Source organism: Bactrocera tryoni, chromosome 3, assembly GCF_016617805.1.
Source record: "Bactrocera tryoni isolate S06 chromosome 3, CSIRO_BtryS06_freeze2, whole genome shotgun sequence".
Taxonomy (NCBI): domain Eukaryota; kingdom Metazoa; phylum Arthropoda; class Insecta; order Diptera; family Tephritidae; genus Bactrocera; species Bactrocera tryoni.
The window spans coordinates 25,384,703-25,407,778 of NC_052501.1; the positions used below are offsets into that span (position 1 = coordinate 25,384,703).

The 23,076-nt window shown below is 36.4% G+C and overlaps 1 pseudogene; it reads left to right on the forward strand.

Moving 5' to 3' along the window:
• The window catches only part of LOC120772722, a 198,279-nt pseudogene that overhangs the window by 145,720 nt on the left and 29,483 nt on the right, over positions 1 to 23,076 (forward strand).

The following is a 23,076-nucleotide window of genomic DNA, read 5'->3' on the forward strand; positions in this document are numbered from 1 at the left end:
ATTTGCATTTTCAGTGTGAAAATATGCGCCTAACGGCATTCTATTTGCCTTTTGGTGCGTGACTTCCGCGCTTCTATGCTCATTCACTTGTTATTTACTGCCTCGTTTATAGTTTGCCATTATAATTGAGCGTGCGTGCACATGTTGGCGTCGCTGCCCGCAATTTTCATTATAATTTTCTCATAAAATATGCATTTCAACAAACCGAAAAATAGTTTGAAATTAATTATGAAAATTTATTGTTACAATTCAAAACAGGAAATAACACTTACACATGTCGATTAGGGTGGCACATATTTTAAATTTCGAAATGGCACTTATGTTGAAATAAAAAATGCTTTTAAAAAGCAAAAACAAAAAACAGGGAATAAGAAAATATTTTTCAAGAAGAGTTTATAATAAACTAAGAAAACTTAATTAATTAATAAACTTGGTCCATACTTTTATGATGTTTTATAGGGATAAAATTCAATATCATTCAATTATATAAAACATAAGAAAAAACTGTAACATCGGCTGTGGTGAATATAAAAAAGTTTTCATACAAGAACTTGAGTTTAATCGATGAATTTGTATGGCAGCTATATGCTATCGTTATCCGATCTGACCAATTTTTCAGAGATTAAATGGTTGCTTTCAAGCGGAAACACTTAACATAGCGCGAGCTGTAGAATTCAACTGGATTACTAAGAGACCATACAGAAAGCTATCATATACACAGGTAGCCAGGCGCCATTGCTAGCCTTGTCGACGCCAATTGCCAAGTAAGGCGTCTCTCTAGGCGAATCTGAGGCGTAGACAATATCGTACCCGCTACGAAAGATCAAGAGAAAGTTCAATGCTAAATATGCAGAAATAGCTTAGAACATTTGGAAGCAAATGCAAGATAGCGGAGCAGATATCTGTCATATGGCCAAAATATTACAAGACTAGTACTAAGGACTTATTAAATAGGTCCACGGAAAGTATATATGTATACCCTTACAGCTACCATAACTGAGAAATGGAATTGCTCAACATCAATATTTGCCGCAGCTGCAAACTCGAAGTGAGTAAGAAAACGGTTTTATACTTCTTTCGTGAGTACCGAGGTCTATGGCGCACACTGGCACCGCTCCATACATATCTTGGAAAAAAATAGAAGGAGTGGTCGTACAACAATGAAACTTTGCAGAAACACTTCTCTGGACTAAATTAAGAAATTTTGGAAAAATCTTGGAAAACCGCCCACTGCCACATTGTTAAAGATATGGTGCTTGCATAATATTACAAATAAAAACTAACACAATTTTTCGCCTGTTACATATTCAATTAAAACATTGCATATTATATTGGATTTTTATCAAGGTAAAGGTATAAATAACGTCACTTTGCGTTTAAGTTTAATTTTTTTTTCATCAGGAAAACTCAATTAAGAAGTGTCCAGAATTTCAAGTCCCTAGGTCCAAAAATAAAAATTTTGCCAATTGCAGTTATATGGGAGGTGGGTGTGGCAGTGGGCGGTTTTCCAAGATCAAAATTTCTTAATTTAGTCCAGAGAAGTGTTTCTGCAAAGTTTCATTGTTGTACGACCACTCCTTCTATTTTTTTCCAAGAAATGTATGGAGCGGTGCCACTGTGTGGCGTCTGTCTATAAAAAGCACAAAGATCAAAAATTCCATTACCATGTTCTTTTGCGGCTGGTCGTCGAATTATCCCGGACTTGTGGTGTTATGTGATCATATGTGTAGATATTTGTATCAGGTTCTTAGTGAAATACAATGAATATTTTTCTTAAGTCTTCATAGTAGTTATTATCTGTCTGAAGTAGGTATTTGCTTATAACTTACGACTTACTTTGCCAATGTCATCGTCACCCTTAGAGATATTTTGTGTGACAGTAATATCTTGTGCCTCAACCGCTCCCTTGCTCCTACAAACAAATCGGTAATTCGTTAATTTTGAGCTGTCAGTCTTTACTAACAGTTTTCAGAGGTTTTCCAAATTTTTTCTCCTTTATTATACTTTTTGCAACGTAGAAATTTTATTTTTGCTGGGTATCTTCTTCGTCTTAGCGATAGAGAACAGGCTGTGGAAGGTGACTCTCAATGCCGTTCAGATATTTGATATTATCGACCTTAATGTATAATTTAAATCTCTAGGTGTAGATACCGCTTTTGAATTCTATAGAGAGAGGAATCCATACAGTAATGAAATTCAAATACTTTTTTTACTTTTCTTCTCTATGAATATGTTTGATATCAGTCTATCACAAGCCGAATTGAATTGATAGCCGGCAAGTAGAAGTTTTATGCCACAAAAATAACAGCATTTTTAACAAGTTCTATAAATTTTATGAATTGTGGATTATATGTAATGGTTGATATAATTTAATACGAACTAGTCCTTCAGTGTTTCAGATAACGGACAGAAATTGTATACGCTTATGTTTCTCACCAAGAAGCTGTTTATTTGTTGGAACAGCCAATATCAAACTAACATAGCCTATAGCTGTCATACAAACTATCTGATCAAACTCAAGTCCTTGTATGAAAACTTTTTTTTTTTTGACAAGATATCTTAACGACAGTTAGTGCTAATTACATCCTCCAAGGCATTGCAACAACCTCAAAAGAAATTTGTCATACCGGACTAATATAGCATACAGCTGCCATTTAAGGTGACCAGTAAAGCTCAAGCCCTTGTAAGTAAAACTTTTTGATTTGATAAGCTTTCTTTACAGTTTTATATTTAGGACATCGCTGCAATCTCCGAAGTAAAAGTCTTGATCAAACAACTATAGCATATAGCTGTCATTCAAGCTGACCGATGAAAATCAAGAAAACGATATTTTTATACTGCTTTATACTAAAAAAAATGCAAATGTGCAAAGCATTATAGTATTTTTGCAGCCAAAATTAACGATTTTTATTGTTTATTGGTAGAAAAAGTTCTTAGAAAGAATTTTATAATAATTAAATAAATCACATCAGCCGTTGTATTTGTGCTCCTCGTAATCTTAAAATTAAGAGGGGAGATACCTCTAGAATTTTCAAAAAATTAAAATTTTTTTCGCTCTAATCAATTGAAAAACTATTACAAACTATAGTACAGAAGTTTCATTGGTATACTTAAAATTATATAATATAAAGTGGATATAACCACTTAAGAGCAAAAGCAAACTTCCCCTTTAAAAAGCTTCAAAAATCGATTTTTGTTTTGCTTAAATCTCTTTACAAATAATCTAAGAATATATGACCCCAAAGTTAGAGATGGGGAATTCAGGAAATATTTTCGAAAGCTAGAGAAGAGATATAGTGACCAAGCGTCTAGTAGATGTATAAACGTTTGGGCAGAAGGCGAAAACTTTGATGGGCGATTTCTCGGTTTTTCATTTTTACGATTTTTCTTAACTGGCGGGCAGAATGAAAAAAAAACTAAACGTCGTATGAAATTGGGGTAAAGTTTATTATCTTTGGCATTAAATTATCTCCTATTTAGAAAACTAAAAATAAGAAAAGTCAAAAAGTTTGAGACATATTTTTTAAACAACATGAAGTCAAAGGATTTTTTAGTCAAAACCGCTTTCGAAAAATTTTAAAACTTTTTTTAGAATTTTTTTAGTTTAAATAGAAGATAAATTACTAAAAAATGTGAATCTCTTTGAATTTTTTGTTTCTGACAGAAATTGCCGTCCAACAAATGCACATTAATAGGGAAATTGATTCCCAAAGGCAGAATATCAAAGATTTCGTATCCAAAAAATTTATGAATGATGTTTAAACATATAGTATAACTATAAACCCTGGAAATTTCGCTTTATTCAATTATTTCTTTCCCTGCCAAAAAACTCCTCGAAAAAATCGAATTTTTTAAGCCACTAAAGCAGGCTCCCTTTTAAGGCAAATAAATTGTAATTTTGTTATTGTTGTCTTCTTTTGCTTTGCTTTGAATTATTTCTCGGCTTGCATTCGCTCATAACTGTAGCACAATTTCATTGCAATTGATTGAACGCACACACTCGTACCTTGCACCCGCCTTTAAGATATGTATGTACGTGTGTGTGGTAATGCCTTCTTGTCTCGAATAAATAAACTTCACTTGAATTATAGAGCAGCAATCAATGCCTTTGTAGCATTTAAAATCCACAGAATCACAGAGATATTAGCATAACCCGCGTAATTGTTATTAATTGCAAAGTTTTCAAGATCCTCTCAGCCAGCCACACAAATGCAATAAAATGCCTTCAAACAAAGTTGCCAGCGCACTGCTAATGAATAGAGAAGCTGCTGTTCAACAATGGTAATATATGTTAGCGCTCTGGCATTTGTGTACAACGAAGAAACTAATGCGTTCTCAACACTCTTTGGAATATTAAAATAATTATTTTTCATATAAAATCAATTGCTGGTAACGCTGTGTGCAGTTGTGTGTGTGTGTGTGTGACTGTACGAGGAAGCTAATTATCAAAGAGTAATTGGAATGAATACTAATTATTCTAGTGCTTTTTGTTCAAATTTACTTCTAATTGTTGGGAATTATGAGAAGTTCCAACGCTTTGTCTTGAAAATGTTACCTCATATGATAATGTTCACATGCCAAAAGCTTTTATACCTTCCACTAGTCCATTAGTTCTGGAGATATCGATCTGAGGAATTTTGCGCACATCTTTTTTCTCTCAGAAACTGTTCATTTGTCGAAATACCCGTTGATATCAGACTAATATAGCATATAGCTGTCATTTAAACTGAACGACTAAAATTATATCCTTATAGGGAAAACTCTATTATTTGAAGAGATTTGTTCTACGAAACTTAGCATGGATTATTACCTAGACAACAACGTAATCTCCGAAGAAATTGTTCAGATCGGATTACTATAGCATACAGCTGCCATACAAACTGAACGATGAAAATCAAAATTTTTCATTGAAAGTGGTTTATTTCTGAAAGCTATTCTACTTTCGTTTTAAATCGATTTTCCGTACAGTTTTTATCTGAAAAGAAAGAATATTTCGCGAATAGATCTACTAAATACTTAACCATTCGCCACATATTCAGAAGAAAGAGACGAAATGCTCATTTTGTAAAGAGTCAAAGCTTTTAAATTGTTCTAAATTGTTTTCCTTGTATAATTTTGCAAATTTCATAGACTTATTCCAGCGAAGTATACTTATGTATGTAATACTGCACACCTTCACACTCTTTGATGCGAAAAACTCTCAAATTCACCAAATATACTAACACAAGAATTTAATTTGAGATATTCGATAATTACAGACTTCCTACAATATAGATGCTAGTTTTAATACCCATTTTAAATATGCCATTAGAAAATAATCGAGTAACTGTTTCAAAGATACATTTTTTCAAAAGTTCATCAAAGGTTACTCATACGCCATGTATGCATTACATATTTGCATATTAGCTTTTTTTTCCAGCATCTTTAAACAAATTTTGTCTGACAATTACGCTTAGTAGAAAATTGTGTGCCCAGTAATTTTAAAAATATTTAAATAGCCATAGTAACATCTTAAAACAATAAAATAACTAATTTATTACAAAATGATATTTAGAAGTAAACTAAAGATTAAAATATTTTCAGAAATTATTCTCATGATATTTCAATAAATTCCGCATATGTACACTGCAAATTTTTTTAAGCAAAATATATATTGTAAGAAGCCGTTTATTGTAAGTATTCATTAAACAAAATATTTTTAATAAAGAAAAATAAAAAATGCACAAACATTGGGCTGTGCTTAAAAATTACAATTCTCAATTCAATATGTATTTGGTTTTGCTTTCATATATCCGAATTACAAGCATATATCCTACAACAATATCCCTGGAAACCGTTTTCAAATTCGATATTCACTAGTACTAAAAGGTCACTCATACGCCGTGTTTTCCATTGAACATATATTTTTTATTTTTATTCCAGTTCTTTTTACCGATTTTTTTAAACAATGCTGCTCCGAAAAAACCTTTTTGAAAGAACAAGTAGACTAAGATATTCCAAAATTTTATCTTGAAATTTTGTTATTAATTCTTCTTAAGATATTTTTTAAGAAGTAAAGATTATGCGATATATTTTGCAGGCTTAACTGTTTTTAGAAATATTATTATCAAACTTTTTCGTTTATATGTAGGCAAAGCAGATGTATTATCTTTTTGCATTGTAGCGGGTTGACATTTAGACACTTCGGTGATATGCAATTTCCCGCCATGCGCCACCTGTCCCATTACCGCCCACGCTTTATGCTGGTCTATGCGTCAACGTCTGCGTCAAGTTTTCAATGTGTAAAACGGTGTTTTGAGGAATGCATGAGCAGCGCGCCGACTATCAGGTGAAGTTTTACCCGTTTTGCATATTGCTTTCAAAACAATTGTTGAACAAGATTTGAGGGCTATAGAAATTGGATTTATTAGGAGTATGTGGCATAAAGGTTGATAGGTAGTCATTTTCTGTGAATTACGATCTTCTCGCGGTGGTCAGCTCATAACAGATGAAGGATTCATCTAGAAGTAAATGTCATCGAATTGTAAGGAGTATAGATGTGATTAACTGCAGGATTAAAATAATAATTTTTAGCAAAACTGCAAACAAATCAATTGTGTCTTGGGTGTAATTTTGAAACAAAGAAGTTACGTAGCCTTAAAATCATAAATGAATTATGAGGTCATCTTACATAGAAGAACTGCGAACAATTTCATTAAATCCATGACACCGACACAGAAAGCAATGTTTCTTGAAAGCACGATTCAAGATTAAAGTAGCCGATCGAGATGGGTGCGGACCCTTCCTCCAAAGGTATTATCTCCTACACTTTTATTGCCTTGAAGAGCAGAAAGTATTCCAAGTGAATATATATACCTGGAAAGCTAATACCCAGTTTCGCGATCTCATTTCTTGTTAGAAGAACCGTGAAACTCTGATCTGGTTTAAAAGTCAAAAGTATGGCTGACCTGATGAGTTGGTTGTGGCGAAAGTATCCCCTTTCAGAATTGAGTTTCAGAAGTGTAAGAGCTGAGAACAACCAAACACATACATAAAATATCAACAAATAACACAAAACAGATGAGGGTACCTAAAACGTAACAGGCAACCACAATTATAGCATAGTAGACCTTTCATGAGTTTAGAGTAGAAAAGGTTTGACTATTGCTTCAGGAAAATAGATTGCGGAATAATTATTGTCTGGATTTGAAATAAAAGATTTCATGGGACATTCAAAGCAAAGAAAAAAAGTTTCTCTTTCTGATGTTAAACTTCTTTCCCAATTTCAATTGATTGGCTTCAATATTTCTGCATGAAAAAATTACCAGAACATCCCCTAAGTTAAGAGGTTTATCTTAGCAGGAATCTCCGATGGACAGCTTAGAACGCTGGTCCGTGTGATACCTACAATATTACACCTATATTATAAATCCTAAGACCCTCACAAAGCGACAAGAAGCTTTGAGCACATCACAATTTTTTTGAGATGATTAACCTCAGTATCGTCTATCTCCCCTGGTTTGTCGAAGGTAAAACTGCCGAAATGTAACACCTCGTCGTGCAAAGACGTCATAATGAAGGAGAAAGTTCCTGACTGTTTCCACTTCATTCTCCTCCATACAACTTTGACAAATTGCGTCCGGCAAGACTTGTAGCTTTAATGCCTATTGAACAATGTCCATTAAAATGATACGATTGTCAGATAAACTTTGCTAAGGAGAAGTAGTTCAGTACATCTCCTACATTCCTTAACACGCCAAAAGAAACTTACAGTCGTACAACAGCGGATGGTCAACCATCGTCTACTATCCGCACGCCTGGACCATTTGTACAGTGCTAGAACACATGGTGTCCCTCCGGCAATCTCATCGACTTCGCAGTTTCAACGACGCCGCTATGGCCCGGCAACCAAAGTCCGACGATGACTGGCTTAAAGCTATTTCTGAGAGGACAGATACTCCACTAACTTTAGGAGCTCACGGCTCAAAGCAGAACTCCGGAGCAATTACTTCTACTGCTACTTTATTGAATAACTTAGGTCATGCAGTGCAATCCTCCTTTTATTTATCTTATTTTGCTTTATTAGCAGGCATCATCATCTTTTCTTTATAGTTTCCTCTACAGCATATAAAGCGAAAGCCCATCTTTACTCTCTTCTCAATATTTGGCCTCCATGAAAGCATCCTATCAACGATAAGCCTAGATATAAGTCCGATAGCCGACAAGTGTACAGTTTCTTGAGGAGAAAAGGACTTATACAGACAGACAGACAAACATGACTAAATTGACTCGGGATCTCAAACATTTCCTTCTGGGCGTTTCAAACTCAATATACCCTGTACAGGGTATAAAAATCAACTTTCTTTTCACACCATGAACTCGCACTAAATTCAACGCTTATGTATGCATGTACGTAGTTCATTTACGTTTGTATATATTTACATTTTCACTGAACATGAGTCTTTGTTGGTGCGCTTTCCACAATTCCACAAAAAGTAAGTGAAAATTGCTAAAGGGAAAATAGTTAAGGGGAAACTGTCAATAAATATGTGTGGCAGGGGAATTGCATTCACCGTTAACCAGACGTTCACACAAACATATGTTCGGTTCCTTCAGTCAACGGACACTGAAGGAAAGTTATTACGAATTATTTTCGATTTACAAACGCATCTTTTTACACACACTTTTACACCCAGAAGTGTGTCAACAATTGTGCTTATGTGTACAATATGTTTTGTATGTAATGTAATGTTATTGCTTTTCATGCATTCGTATATTTGTTCGATTGTTCGTGACAGCCAGGTTGATAAGCAAAACAATCTGTTAACTACATTGGAAACTAATGTGACATAGGCCGGGCATAAAATACAACGCTAAATGAACAAAGCAAAATAAAAAGAAAATATTGCCAGGTTGGTAAATGTCACTTATCAGTGAGAAATGTTTAGACTGACAGTTGACAGTTGACGACTGCATAAACAATTAATCTTTAAAATTATTCATGTATGACTTTTCTTCGATTTTATAATTCTATAATTCACAGCCAAATAAATAAAAAGATTCTCCCAAATAGTTTAGCCTTTCATTGAAAGCAGTTTTTTTAATTCAGAAATAGAAATTGAAGCTTTCAAAGGGGTTCAATGCTTACTTAAATTGTATTTCTGCCTAAAGAGTTGACCAATAACTTATAAATATGAGGTTGTCTTGAAGAGAGGTGGTCTGACCGTGATCAATAAACTGAAATCATGAGACCAACAGAAACCAGAAGAGAGAGTCGAATTATGTGGTATCTAAAACCGAGAACAAATCCTTTGTAGTTCTTTTTCAGAGAGAAAGCACTGCTCAGTCTAAGACAATCTAAAAATGTTACTGAAAAGGGAATTAAGTATATCTCTAAATACAAACTGGTCAAACTGTAATATCAAAATGGTTTGAATGGAGTCAATATTTCGGTAAGGCCCCATATACCTAATATACAGATTTTAGAATCTCTAGGTGACTTTATACAACATAAATCGGCCAATATATGAGTTATCTCAATGAAAATGAGAGATCAATTTGTAAATGGCTTATAAGCTTCTTAGTGGGCTACATCGGTTAACGGATTGCAAAAAAAAAAAATTTTTTGTTGTCTTATTAAATTCTACAACGTCTGTAGAATATTGTCCTAAACCTTCGAGTTGATCCCACTAATAGTTCCAAATATACAGCCTTGAGAACTTGTGCGCTTGAGGCTTCCTAGGCTAAGTGTGCCGTTTTAAATCCGTTTTTCTCGTAACTGTGTTTTTGGTCTTTGAGATACAATTCTTAAAGACTTGGATGAAGGATTTTTTTCGATAACAACTATTTGAAAAAATAAATAATGTTGCGAAATTTTCACCGTAATTTTAATTTTTTTGTAAAAATGTTAGCCAAAAATTCGGTTTTCAAATTTAAAGGTTTTAACTAAAAACACGTGTTTTTCGCTTTAGATGAATTTTCTTAATAAGTTATTCTTTCCTGCCAATGCAGGCGGGAGTTTAAAAATAAATATATATTTTTTAATATCAGAATTTCTGTGCCTAATAGGTGTATGTTTTTTAAAAGTAAAAATTCGAATAAAATATTTCATTTTATATAGCGAGGAAAAATGTTTGAAAAATGCTGTTTTTACCCGAGGAAATCCATGTAACCCTTTACACGTTAGAAGTAGACACAAAGATTCGCCATTTGCCCGACAGTGGTCGATCGCATTTAAAAAAGCCGTTTTGATTTGTATTTCTTTCAATATATGTACATATTTCAGTTAGATTGGAAAAGGCTTCCTAAATGATTGCCTTTCTATAAGCAAAAGGCTTATCTGCACTACAAGACATCAGAAATTAATTATTCTTAAAATATTTCCATACAGAAGTCACAATGTCCCAACAATTAATACAGTGTGTACAGCGCTAATTTTTTTTGGGCATTCTATTTATGGTGTGTGTCTACGCTAATAAATTTCTTTGAGAGGTTAGTGGCTTCGATAAGCCTGATGTCTTGGTAACCTTAATGAGATATGAAGTAACAGAAATGTAGTCAAGCATAAAGAGCTCCTCTCCTTTATTGCTAGGCATCAGAAATTTTATTTTACCTACTAACGTTGTTTAAAATGGGAAAATGAGAAAGGGTATCGTACTAATAATAATAATGTATATTTTGTTACCTAAAATGGATAAAATCAAATGAAAAACTTGGAAATTTATAAATAATATCTGAGTTTTCAAACGTNCGCCTGTGTTTGCTCCATATCATTGAAAATTGTATGTGAGGTGCGTTCATAAACCCCAGAGAGCATTTAATTATTATGTGGCATTTTGTAAGTATGGTATGGTATTGGCAAAAATAGGTAAAATCAGATCAATACTGCCCTCAACTTCCATACAATGCATATAATTATTTTTTTTATTCGAACAAACCATATGAAGAATATGTCATTCATTGCCGATGTATACATATATTTAAAAAGCTGCCTGAAAATACGTTCTCAAGTATATCTGAGTAATACCTAAATAAATGCAATCAGGTCGCCCCTTTCTCTGCATTTACGCACCAAATATATAAAGAAGTTTCTGAATAAATAAATATAAATATTCATAAAATGCCTCAAAATGAAAGGAATAATGGCATTAATTACCAGCGAACTCTTATAAAAAATAAAGAAAATGGGTGTTGTCCGAGTAAAGTGTAATTTAAAGGCTTCGTTTATGAACTTAGCCGCAGGTAAATGAAATGTGCTGAAGATTTGTGTAAAAAGTCCCTGTCAAAGTTACGCCCTCAATAGTGGAAACTAACATTAAGCCTTTATGCCACCTGCACCCTGGATGCACGAAAGATATCCTCGGTGCTCGGACTATAAAACGTGAACATCGTCGAACAACTATCACTATTCGTTAATCACTACCATTGAAGAGTCTACAACGCCTAAAATGTTTGAAATAACAAACACGCATATCTCCACGCATACGAAAAGCTGCTACCAACCCTGTCAGGATCGCTCTGGTACACTGTATTCCTACATCGCGTCGGGAAATAAAGCATGGCGGTGCTGCTTATTTCGAAAATTCTTTGCGTTTAACTAAATCGAAATATTACGTAACGGAAAAGTTGATCACCCATATGAAACCAAAAGATGTATCGCTTAAAGTCTGATGAATACCTAATGCTTAGGCGGCAGCAAAACTTACTGTAACCGCTTGAGAGCGGGAAGTAAGAGTTGCTTTTTCGCAACAGGAAAGAAAACTCTACTATGAGATCCGCGCACAACAGTCGCGGAAAGAGTACGACGATATGCAAGCGTACTGCAACCGTATGATACAGAAAGTACCAATTTTAAAAATGTACCGCACTTCTGGTGAGATGGAGGACGATAGCATTGAACGGAAAGTCATAAATGATTTATTTATGAAAACCTTTTTTATATATAAAGAATTGGATCGACTAGATCTCGAACGCGCAAAAAAGGCAGCAGAAGAATATTTGAATCATGAAGCGTCGACAAGCCGAGGTGCATATTCTGGACAAATGGCGAACCCATCCAAACGAAGTATTGAAATCACGACAAGCGAACAGACACGTGCTGAACAAATGCCGAACCCCTCAGATGACGAAATTATCCTCTATGGTATTCCCAATCCTGTACTAGAGGGAAAAGTGTTCAGAAATGTGAGAAATGCTGCTCGCTGGCCGCATATGCAGAAGGACGCAAATCGAAAAAGAGTTTCACAATTAATGAAGTTGCCACCAAAAAATACAAACAAGTCGATTCAAAGAAACTTCCGTAAAAAATTATCACCACGTGGACACTTCTGATCTTCAAAAAGATCAACTGGCAAACCGAAAACTACGTAGAAGAAATGATAAAGGAAGCCGTTTGTAAACTAAAAAAAATAAAAGTAATAATAAAATTGCAATAAAAATAAAATTAAAAATGTACTGCAGGTTTAATGTTGAGCACCAACTTTCTGATATTGGGTAGTCGAAAATATTTATTTATTTCTAATCAAATTTAAACTTATTTTCCTATATTTACAATGAACTTTAGTGAACCAAATAGGTACCATTTTGCTCGACTACTTTTTGCCATTTTTCCGCTAGAGACATTATTCCATCAGTGTAAAACTTCTCGGTTTCTCGGCGAAAAAGTGCGACAAGTAATTTTCACCGGCTTCTCTTGCAGCCAACTTTACTCCATTAAGAGAGTTCTGCATTGACCGAAAGAAATGGTAGTTCGATGGTGCTAGGTCAGGGCTATATGGTGGAGGTATCAAAATTTACCAGCCAAGCTCACATCAAAGATGTGTCAGTCATCCAATATGTGTGTGGTCTAGCGTTGTCCTGTTGGAAGACGAAGCCAGTTGATCAGTACTGGACGTTTTTTTCGTTTGCTTGCTTCAATCTCATCAGTTGTTGACAGTAAAATGTAGAATTACACAACATTATTGTCGTATTTGATCCACTTTTCGTCTCCTGTTACCATTTGCTTCAGAAATCGTTCGATATCATTGCATTTCAGCTAAGAATCGCAGAATGTTAATTCGGTCCATTAAATTTTTCACAGACAATTCATGTGCTACGCAAACGTTGATCTTCTTTTTGTAGCGAGCCTTATTTAAATGATTCCAAACCATTTAATGATGAATGATAAATTCCTTAGCGTTGTCATGGCTGCTTATGTGACGGCCCTGGTCAAACTTTTCCATGATTTCATCGACTTTTTCAACGATAGATCGACCAGAGTGAGATGCATTTTTCATATCGAAGTTTCCAGAACGGAAGCGAGTGAAACATTGTTGTGCTAGACGAACTGATCCAGCATTGTCTCCGTAATCCTCGTCAATCTTTATTAACAGTCATCCCAAAGATGTTCTCAATAAGACTTTTTACGTTTGAGCTTGCGTTGTCTTGTTGAAAAGAGAATATTTTTTTGCAGATGACCCTGTATATAGGGTAACAGATTTCATTCCATACCCCATACCATAAGTGAGCCTCCGCCAAAATTGAGCTTTGAAAAGTATACCGGTTCTTTTTGTAAATCTCTCCAGTAACCCAAAAAAACCGTCTGGACCATGAAGGCTTAAATTCTCATCGGAAAAAATCACCTACACGTAATTAAGCGCATTAAATTATTCTCAATCTTACTTCGAAAGCCACAGTTAATCTGCAGCACGAGGGCCGACGAAATATCTCCCGTCATCAAACAAACAGTCGTCGCATCGCGACTTGGCTCTCACGTCTACTGTTGACAGTCATAATCCTTTCAAGTTGTAGAGAATTTCTGTCTAGGAACCAGCATTAATACCACCAACAATGTCAGCCAGGAAATCCAACGCAGGATTGTTGTTACAACAGGCGCACTTAATTTGAGCAGGCAATTTAAAAGTAAGTCCTCTTTCGACGAACAAAAGCCAATCTCTATAAGTCGCTCGATAATTCCCGTCCTGCTATATGGTGCAGGGGCTTGGACGATGACAGAAACCGATGAGTCGACGTTACGAGTTTTCGAGATGAAAAGTTCTGCGCAGAAAAATTAAGAATTAAAAGACAGCGGCTACGCTGGCTAGGTCATGTTGTCCGGATGGACGAAAACACTCCAGCTCTGAAAGTATTCGATGCAGTTCCCGCCGGGTAAAGCAGAGGAAGACCTCCACCCCGTTGGAAGGACCAAGTGGAGAAGGACCTGGTTTCGCTTGGAATATCCAATTGGCGCCACGTAGCGAAAAGAAGAAACGACTGGCGCGCTGTTGTTAACTCGGCTATAATCGCGTAAGCGTTGTCTACGCCAATTAAGAAGAAGCATCTTACTTGATGCCCGTCTTTATTCATGTGATTTCGGGCAAAACTGAGGCTTTATGGTGTGGTTTTTTAGAGAGACGCTTTCTGCATTTGCTCACGTACAGTGTTAGAATTTCGTTTCACCGCACGGTAAATTGTTGAAACATATGCAGAAATTTGCTTCTCTCTTTTTGCCTTACGTATTGACGTCGTTTTATTTGATAACTGTTGACAGATTTCTCTTTCCCTCATTCGATTGACCGATAATTTCGGCAAAAAGTCAGCCATAAGCAGTGTGATCCATATATTCGAAATGTGGGGGATAGATATTCTCCCATTTTGACAATTTGATTCAGCATAGCACTCTGGCATTTCATGTGAAAAGTGAAAGAATCATATTGAATTCGGGCGGAATTATAATCCGATCTATAATCCAGTTTAACAGTTCTTCTAGGATTTATCGTCATATTAAAGCTTTAATGGTTTTGGAACCAATTTATGACGTCGCGCGGGCGTGACTGCGGTCTAATTACGCCGATCTACGAGCTAGTCCAAGTTTCATTAAACTATCTTTTTACTCAAGTATCGCTTGTACAGACAGACACTCGGCATTCAACTCGTCTCGTCATCCTGATCATTGTGGCCGCACATAGCTTACCATTCAAAATTTTGTGCATATTTGACAACACTTATATACTATATATACTTAATGAATATATACTTAATGAAATATATATACATAATGAAATAAATTTTATTCTTTGTATTTAGAAAGAAGTTAATTACATATTATTAATCAAAAATATTACAAATTAAAAACCAAAGACTATGAGTTCGAGACTGACATGCGATGAAAAATTATTATATTTATTTTTAAATTAAATTTGATTTACACAGATTTTTGAAGATCACAAGTGTCCACGTGGCGATAATTTCTTGCGGAAATTTCTTTGAATCGACCTGTCTGCGTTCCTTGGTGGCAACTTCATTAGTTGTGAGATTCTTTTTCGATTTGCGTCCTTCTGAACACGCGGCCAACGAGCAGCATTTCTCATAGATCTGAACACCCCTTCTTCTAGTGCTGCATTCCGAATGCTACACACGATAATTTCGTCATTTGATGAGCTTGGTATTTCTTCAGCACGAGTCTGTTCGCTTGACGTGATTTCGTTATTGCGTTTGGATTGGTTCGCCATTTGTCCAGTATATGCATCTCTGCTTGTCGTCTCTTCATAATTATAATGTGCTGACGCCTTTTTTTCGCGTTCGAAATCGCGATCAAATCGGTCCAACATTTCTCCCATTTGTTTATGCAAAATTCTGCCTATCTTAAGTAAAGCATTCAGCTCGTTCCATTCGTCGCTTTCGTACTCTTCATCATCCCCCGCCCGTAGCGCGTCCATCTGTTGAGAAGTGAGCTGCAAATTTAGAATTGCCTCTTTCCGTTTCAAACGGCTGCAGTACGCTTGCTGCAGCCTAAGCATTAGGTATTCATTAGACTTTAAGAAGTAAGGAGCACTACCATGCTGACTTTCGTCACGGTGTAGGCATTTAGTGTAGTAGACCGTTCCTGGATGAGTTGGCTCTTCGAAAACTGAAATATGGGTTGATGTTATTTCAAACATTTTAAGCGTTGTTAACTGTTCAATGGCGCTGACAAACAGATACTGATAGTTGTTCGTCGTGATGCTCCTGTTTTTATAGTCCTATCACCAGGGATATTTTTTATTTTTTACCCGGTTGCTCGGAGCAGGTAGAAAGGCTTACTACTAGTTTCGATTATTGAGGGCGTAACTTTGGCAGGGATTCTTTACACAAATCCTCTCAGATGCCACTTTGCGTGTCATTTACCTGCGGGAAAGTTCTAAGAATATTAGTGCTTTATATCTGCAGGTAGATCCTAAGAATCTTAGTGCTTGTTCATAAACGAAGACCTTTGAATTACTTGTACTCGGACAACACCCTTTGTATTCTTGTCTTTCGCAACAGTTTGTTGTCAATTAATTCGGCATTTGTTTTTATTTTGAGACATATTATGGATATTTATATTTATTTATTAAGAAATTTTAACCTTCTTCGTTTATATTTTGTACGTTGCCATAATGCAAATATGCTTCATATAAGAGACATATTTTAGAAAAAAGGTATGAGTATCACCTCCATTTTTGAGCGGCTTTGGCGTAGTTGTTTTTGTTTTCGGCTCGTTTTTTCCTCTACTCCGATGGTTGTTGACTTGTTTGCTTGTTTAACTCATAAATCCATTTCTCATCGACAGTTATAATACTCTCCATGAATGTGGGATCGAAATTCGCTCGATTAAGCATGTCCAAAGAGATCTGTTTTCTGCACACTTTTTGAAAAAAATTCAGCCTTTTCGGAACGACTCAAGCAAGAACGCATACCCAAAATACCCACCAAAATCATACGACCGCACTCGTGAGAGACGTCATCTCTTTAACACTTACCTGACGTTTTTCAAGCACCATATCCTTCACTTTTTATTATTTTCATCAGTTGAGGATGTCGAAGGTCGTCCAGTACGAGGCATGTCTATAACGATCTCTCGACCGCCTTTGAAGGTGTTATCATTCGATTTCACCTACAAATATTTTCACACTGTCGTAAGGTAGGCTGAAATAACTGGTCCGTTCAGTGCAAATTTGGGTGATATGGCTTGAATGTTTCTGAATATATATACATTATACTTATCAAACGGCGGAGCCGTAGCCACATTTTATTAATTTTACACACATGCCTCTCCTTACAGATTTTACCAAATCGAATCAAATGAAATATTTCTCTCTAAATTCCAAAACAGCCCATCACTAGTAGACTCTTAATGACTGTTATTTCACTAACAAACTAGAATAAAGCGCAGGCATTCTCAAAGCTCTAAACTCTCTCACATCAACACAAACGTATAAATAGACTTAACTTTTTACCTTCCTCTTTCTTTTCATGTCATAAATTGCGGTTGCCAAAGGATATACCCATTGTTATCGTCGGCAATAAATCGGATTTGGCCAATACACACCGAGAGGTGCGACTGGAAGAAGTCACGGACTGGGTCTACTGTGAATTGCCGCGACTAAGGTAAGTGCAGCGAAATCTAAATTTATTTATAACCATCCCACCAGAGTGTCTACTTCTGTGTGTGTCACGCAGGTGTGTTAAACATTTTTGCCCATCATAACGGCATATTTTTGCGTTTCTAGTGTCTGTAAACAAAAAATTTTTTTAATACATCTCTCATTGTTTTTGCTTGCTTCGTGGCGTCATCTCGTTTTGATTTATGTGGTAAACCCGAAACGGTTCCTACCTCCGGCGGTTGGTAGCACATTTGGTTGGTTGTGTGGTATTTATATGTACAATATATATGTTTTGAATAAACGTGTACATTTAGATGAGAAAAATATTTGTTTATTCGAACATAACGGTTGTAGGCGAGCGTGTACCTATTTTCAATTGACTGGGATACAGTTATGCAAATTGCCGGAATAAATATGTTGCAGCCGATAACAGTTAATATGCTTGATGAAGCATAAAAACAAAGCGTAATAAATGCCTGAGTGCGTGCGTGCTGCATATACAGGGTGACCTATATGGCCCAAAAAGGTGACATTATCTGCTCTTCTGCCACGATAACGGTCGTTATTGACGATTACATTCTTGCCGGCATCATTTTTGAAAAAAATATGAACCGATTTTTAAACTACCCACAAACTACTCCAAACCGCTATTTTTATCTAGATATAATGGCAGACCTTGAACCTCATCAGGTTATTCTTTGTCCCAAATGCGTCAATTTTGCTTGTTTACACTCCCATTTAGCTAGAAATGGACCCCATCGCTGAAGAAAATTTGGCTCGAAAACATCAGATGGTGCATGGTGCGAAGCGATGCCGCTTGGGAAGGTCAAGCGGTATTTTGTACGCTTTCAATTTAAGATCTCGACGTAAAATGCGACCCATACTTCAGTCCGAGTTGCTGCGAACGGCGTCGAATCGACTCCCCACGATCTTCGTGTACTTTCGTAGCTACGCCTGCTATATTTTCTTCGCTGCATACTGGACCGAATAGACCACCGGTCGAATATTATCCAATATTGCTCAAGGTGGGTAAAGGTGTTGCGATTAATACTCTCGGTATGCCGATTACAGGTATGTTGACCAGAAGTTGAGCTACAGAACGTGAATTTTCGTAACAAATTGAATGATTTGGAAACGTTGTTCAGGCGCAAGTCTTTCCATGATGAAATCCCAAACAACACCGAACAAGAATAACGTGGCAGCTTGAAACGACTCACACGTGATCTGTCAAAAAAAAACTAATGGGTTGTCAAAAAAGTCTTGCGGTATTTTTATTGAATTTTTTTTTGTATTGAAATAGAAATGAATTTTTGATGACTCATGCCCAGCTCTTGACCGATGCTACGGCTGCTACTATGCCGGTCTCTTTCGACCAATTCAGCGATTTTATCGCAATTTTCGACGACAGGCCTTCCGGAGCGTGGCGCATCTTCGACCACCTCTACACCAGAACGAAAACGTTGAAACCATCGTTGTGCGGTGGAAATGGAAACTGTATCGGGTCCATAAACTGCACAAATTTTATTGGCGGCTTGAGATGCCTTTATCGTAGTAGTACTGTAAAATATGCCGTATTTTCTCTTTATTTTGCTCCATGCTTGCGACGCTATAACTAACGAACGACTTAAAAGAAACGACAATCAATCAAACACGTGTTTGCGCGTGAAATGAGCTTTCCAAAAAGGTATAGCATGACCCGATGCGACGAATAAAACTAGAACTACGCGCTTTCAGCGCCAACTAGCGAAAATACCGCAAGACTTTTTTGACAACCTAATATTAAAAAAAGTATCTCGACTTGGATCATGGATCTCCGCCCACTTTTTGTTAAAGTCCCATATCTCGAGACCAAACTGACCGATTTCGATAAAAATTGGAACGTTGCATTCCTTTCATATTTCTATGTCACACTGTGAAAATGAGCGAAATCGTACAATAACCACATCTTCTTCCCATATAGCACAATTTTACGTACCACTTGGTTCTTTTACCTTCCAGTACACAAACCGAGAAGCAATAAATATAACGGGATTAAACTTTGCACGAATTATGTCTTTTGTGTATACCACTTTATGACAAAAAATTTTACAAATCCAACCAAAACTGTTCAAGATCCTAGGTTCCGAATATGTGGATCCCAGTACCTATAGTTGACTTTTGTTCAAAAATGTCGGTCAATATGTGAGGCATGCAAAAGAAATTCAGATAGAATCCGCTTCCTACAGAGTAATTCTGTGTATCCAAAATGGGTGGAATCAGGTCAATACTTCCCTGAGTCCCCCAATATACTTAACATAAAGATTTTCGAACTCTCTGGTGACTTTACGCTAGATATATCGGCCAATATTTGAGTTATCTCAATGAAAATTTCAGAACGTATTTGACTCATAACAGTATATCATTGCGCCTCAAAAGGATACAATTGGGCGAAAACTTGACCTAGCCCTCATATAACCATTACCAGGGTTTTCGAACATCCGGCTGATTTTGTATATGACTATGTATAATGATTTTGGTTTTTCCAACAAATCTTATGCCGAATATATGTATATGCAGGTCAGTGTTAAATATGGTGTATGTATATATAAAATTGCGTAGATTATAGTAACATCGTAAAGTATTTTCCTGGCTTTTGATTCCAGCAAGTTGCAAGAGTATAAAATGTTCGGTTGCTACCCGAACTTAGCCCTTTCTTATTGGTTTATATATGAAATAGGTAAGCCGGAGTCTCAATACCCCTGAACGACTAATCAGTAGCCTTGGAGTCAATGCTGAATCATGTTTCAAAATCTACAGTGATGTTAACAAAATTATTTACTTATTAAATTTATGGAACTTAATACCTAAGAGTTGTGGGACGTGAAGTAAACCAACGAAAACCTTAGGGCTACCTGTATACACCGGAATTTCCTTGCTTGATTTTCTGAGGTCAAGGACATATGCTAATAAACCACAACTGATTGATAGCATTAAAGTGGGGCCTCGTTGGATTTAAGGACTGCATGATAGAGTAGTTTGAAGTGAAAAAGCGCACCTACGAAAATTTGTAAGATATGAGATGTAACACGGAGTAAATATAAAGTAAAAGCAAACGCGAGCTCTAAAAAAAAACTAACTACTAACATATTTCCGTTTAATAAATACAAGTCAGAGTATTAAACAATTTATTAGAATAATTGTATTGCGTGTCGATTTTATGTAAATTTAATCATCAACAAGGAAAGCAATTCAATGTGACCAACCTAATCAAAGCGGGAGCAGTGCTGTCAATGGAGGTGAAGGTTAAACGAAAGGGTGTGTACTGACATCTGTTGATATGAACCGCAGTTAATCGGATTTCCGCGCGCACACATTTCTCGGTTGGTGGGTAATTGTGTCGCCGCCAGCAACAGTTGCAGCTGCGATTGTGGAATCGGTGCAATCAGTGCAAGGCATTGCAAACACAGCGCCAAGTGAAATAATGCAATGCAATGTAGTAATTATTACAGCATATCGAAAATGGCGGTTACCACTAGGCGACACACCTTCCTCTTGATTCCTCTTCATTCCCCTACTCACCGCTCTGCGCTTTCCTCTATGGACGCTCAATTGTTTTCCAAATGCCTGCGAACACGCTACAAATCAGCAGACCAAGTTAACAACAGAAATAAGAAAAAGCAAAACCACAATCAAACAAACAATCAAGCTCCAACTGTGACCATTTAAATGTGGCCACAACAATGCGGTGGCGATGAAAAATAGAATTAAAACGCAAACAAAGTGGCGGCTAAGAAATGGAACTGTAAGGCAAAGTTGCATACACATACATATAAACATTGATACGTACATAAATACAACAAGCAAACGCGGAAAATGCGCGGTTGTTGAAATCGGCGAAGCAAACAACCGCAAAAGACATTAGTATAAGTTGTTGGTGTTGCAGTATTTGCAGCGCCACAGTTGGCTTATAATCCGCGAAATGCACGCAAAATAAAAATTTACAAGATCAACGGGGAGCCTTTCTTTTCGTTCATTCGGGATTTTCTTCAATTTTATTTTTTTTTTTATTTTAGTAAGCATAAGTAAAATAAATTATATTATTTAATTATGATTCTTCTTCTTCTTCTTAATTGGCGTAGACACCGCTTACGCGATTATAGCCGAGTTAACAACAGCGCGCCAGTCGTTTCTCCTTTTCGCTCCGTGGCGCCAATTGGATATTCCAAGCGTAGCCAGGTCCTTCTCCACTTGGTCCTTCCAACGAAGTGGAGGTCTTCCTCTGCTTCCTCCGGCGGGTACTGCGTCGAATACTTTCAGAGCTGGAGTGGTTTCGTCCATCCGGACAACATGACCTAGCCAGCGTAGCCGCTGTCTTTTAATTCGCTGAACTATGTCAATGTCGTCGTATATCTCGTACAGCTCATCGTTCTATGGAATGCGATATTCGCCGTGGCCAATGCGCAAAGGACCACAAATCTTTCGCAGAACTTTTCTCTCGAAAACTCGTAACGTCGACTCATCGGTTTCTGTCATCGTCCAAGCCTCTGCACCATATAGCAGGACGGGAATTATGAGCGACTTATAGAGTTTGGCTTTTGTTCGTCGAGCGAGGACTTTACTTTTCAATTGCCTACTCAGTCCGAAGTAGCACCTGTTGGCAAGAGCAATCCTGCGTTGGATTTCCAGGCTGACATTGTTGGTGGTGTTGGGAGGATGGGGTCATGTGTAGAAGTTCACGCAAGTGAGGAAAGTTCTCTGATCGCCATTCACTTGGGAGTGGCCAGAAACGATTCTTTTACATATGACTCAAGCAGCTCACGACTTCCGGTCTTTGACCAAGTATCCTCTGGTTAGCCTAAGAACATCCGTTCGAAGGTGAGCTAAAGTGAGAAGGTGAAACATCCCCTGCATAGGGTTGTGCGCTGGGTTTGGGACGCGCCACGTAAAAAGCCTACCCCAATGAAAAACGGCAAACAGCCTCGGATGAGAAACCCCTCTTTTGATGACGACCATGGCAAACGAAATTATGATTATAGTTTTTAATTTATTACGTTTAATGAGTAAAACACAAACTAGATTTACTTTCCTTTTAAAAAAAAGTAGCCGATTTTATTGTTTTTAAAGTAATAGCGCTACTAAACTTCATGTTTCACTTAAAATAAAAATAAAATAAAACATTAACTTTAAATATAGTGTAAATGAAATTAAATTAAAAAAAATAAAAATATAATTTTTTCATCGCTTGTCAGTTTCTTACATTTCGAGCTCATTTTCTAAAGCTCACTAACTTTCAAGTAATTTTTTCTGCAGTTAAATGTGTTTTGTTTTTAATTTTTAATATTTTTGATAAATAACATGTCATTAACTTATTGCTAAATAAAAAAATTCTATACCGTAAAAAGTACTGCTATAAAGTGTTGTCAAAGTGTTGAGTGGTAAGCTTTGCGTGGCCACGAGTGTACCATATTGATACTGTTTTAATAAGAAGCCACTTACTAAAGTAAGGAACATATAGTCTTGATCCGTAAGTACAACAATTTTTATTTTCGTCTGAAGTTTGATGTGTATGTAACTGCTGTTTGTTTACTAAGAGTTCCGCTTGCGATATTTTTTCTTCTTCTTCTTTATTAACGTAGAGACTGTTTACTAGATTATTGGTCGAGTTTCTCCTTTTTCACTGTTTGGCGCCAATTGGAGATTGCAACTGTAGCTTTTTTACTTTGTCCAAGTTCTCTTT